The sequence below is a fragment of the Ranitomeya variabilis genome, chromosome 1 (genome assembly GCF_051348905.1).
Source record: "Ranitomeya variabilis isolate aRanVar5 chromosome 1, aRanVar5.hap1, whole genome shotgun sequence".
In the NCBI taxonomy this organism is placed as follows: domain Eukaryota; kingdom Metazoa; phylum Chordata; class Amphibia; order Anura; family Dendrobatidae; genus Ranitomeya; species Ranitomeya variabilis.
In genome coordinates, this window is record NC_135232.1 from 540,740,084 (window position 1) to 540,742,847 (window position 2,764).

Genomic DNA, 2,764 nt, shown 5'->3' on the forward strand with positions numbered 1-2,764 from the left:
TCACAATGGGGCAGCGGATGCGTTAAAAACAGCATCCGCTGCCCCCGTTGTGCGGCGCTTCCACAGTATGCGTCGGTGCGACGTGCAGTGCACGACGCTAATGTGAAAGTAGCCTAACTCACAAAGATATGACATAGAAAGTCCATTCACCAAGTCTTTTCTGGTATATGACACATAGGGGAAGGTTTCTAACCTCCATTCTAGAGTCATAGTACTCTAAGGAGGAACCATAAACCTTCAAGTGTTGGCATCTCACCAAGTAGAAACACATCTGAACTGGAAGTTACACAAGAGCTTTGATCTTTGCGTCTCAGAAATGTGGATAAATATTTGCCTCAGTTATCACATGCTAAAGCCTCCTTCACCCTGTATAGACTATCTGAAGATATCTGACAACTCTGAGAGCGGGTCCATTAAGTTGACCCATGATGGGCTGTGACTACACTAGGAGTTTGTCTAGCTGAACAGTCTGATCACAGAGCCATCTCTGAACCTATAGGCACCTGAACCATGAGGTAGATCACACAATGACTTCTGAAGGACGCCGTACACATTTGAATGCTGGGCAAACACAGTTAAACTTTTACCTTTTTATGTGCATGAAGTTGTCTCAACTCTTTCTCCACAGAAGATGCCAGGGGAACAAAGGTTAGGTATAGTGGATTTCATTGTGGGATGAATAGATGTTGTCCAAAAGCTGTCTAAGGCCTCTTTCTCACACATGTACCGGAGACACAGACACACGTAGACCCATTCAAATGAATGGGTTTGTGCATGTCAGTGTATTTCCACGAACCGTGTGTCCGACACGTAGACATGTCTGATTTTTACCGACAGCACGGGTGGCAAAACGTCCTGCACACCTGCACACGGAAAACACAAATTGATGTAATCCGTTTGACACTCATCGGATTTAGGCGAGGTCATAAGTATGGTTTCATTGAGGTTAATAAAGGAATCTGTGTCATTTTTTCAATTAAAAGACTTTATTCTGGCGGTGTATTTACATATAACTATAGGATTAGTAAAGGGATGTCTTATAGACACCTAAGCCGTGGGCTTGATGTCACCTGACAATGTAAAGGTCTTTGGTCTTCTTCCCTGGCAGCCGTCCATGTGGTACTGATGCGGCACACGGTTGCCACACGTGTGCCGCAAGTATTACACACACTGACATCTCCGGTACCGTTTTCTCCAGTACTGGAAATAAACGGAAGTATGAAAACGACCTAAGGTTACGTTTACACCTGACAACTGGCGGCCCTAGAACGACCGCCAAAGAGCTACATTTGCTGATCGTTGGTCGTTTAATAGCCTTTTTTCATAGGCCAATCCCATTCCATTGTGTAATAAATCATTCAATGCACAGGCTGCCATTGGTCTCGGCGGCATAGGTAATATTAACACAGGACGAAGTGTTGCCAAGTCCAAAAGATTATTTAACCCAACGAACGAGAATTTTGCTCTTTTGCTGACTGATTGGATGCCTGATTTGATTGCACAATTATCACAAAACATCAATAATCCTACAGAGTAAATGGACCTTAAGGTGTTTCGCATTCTTTAGGTGTTTACAGGATCTAAAGGGTCTCAATTATTATCCAAAATTACCAAGGGCAAAGTCAACTAAAAATTATAAAGGACTATTTGTCTCGAGTCTTCTTCATCCAAAACCACACAAAACTAAGATATCCACAAATTTGTTTGGAGTGAAAGTTGACAATGGCCTGTTCCAGTGACTTTCTTCATAGTGAGCCTGAACCTGAGACAACTCAGGCCTCCTGATTCTCCCCTGACATGGAATATCTGAGAAGATAAGGATCAGGTATATTGAATCACAATGCCCAATCATTTCATTTTCCAGGAGCAAAGCACTTGTGTATGGAGGCCTTCAGAAGGTTGTGTGTGGGTCACTTTTGTTATTAGGAAGTCCTGCACAATGTTTTTCCCCTTCCTACCTCCAGAACTTCGATTTTGCAGATGTTCATGTCAGATAAGCCTCACTTGTGTGGATAGTGTAGTAGGATTGTAAGGCAGGGCTGGCAGAATTGTCAGTTTTCCTAGTGTTATGCAACTCATATTCTGCCTCCAGCTTCTAGAACCTCATGAATGTAACATGTAACGCGTGTTTATGACAGTGTGTGAATGGATTGGCAGGGGCGTAGCCATGATAAGTGGCAATGTTCAGTGGAAGCAGATCATTACGACACGCATTAGTGATTAATGCCTGAGAAGAAAATACATTTCAGCCACCAGCCAATACCACATGTTTACATAAAGTCCCCCAGACACACCAATTAGGGTGGCTATAGAGGACCATCGGCTGGTGAAGATGTAGTGGGTACCGCCTGCTTTTACAATGGACAGCTGGGGCAAGTTGTGCCTAGCTGTAAAAGGAACTAAGGGACTACATGAGGGTATAAATGGGTCCAAGCTCCATTTAGTAACAAGCCAAGATCATTTGGGGGTCCACTGAGAGGAGAATACAATAAATCCATGTTCATGACACTGGTCTTATAAAATGTCATCTTATAAATCAAGTTCTAGACATGAGAGGAAGAGACAGAGCTGCTAGTATAGTGCCCAGAGGAAATGGTGCAGCGCCAATATCTTACAGGTAACAAGGTAATTATATTGCAGGCGAAAACAGCCATGTGTGATGGGGTGTGGAACCTCCATATACATGAGCTGACGTTAGGCAAAATCCACCAACAACCCATATGTGTGGGGTTACTGCTACAATGTGAAGAAAATACAACATGAC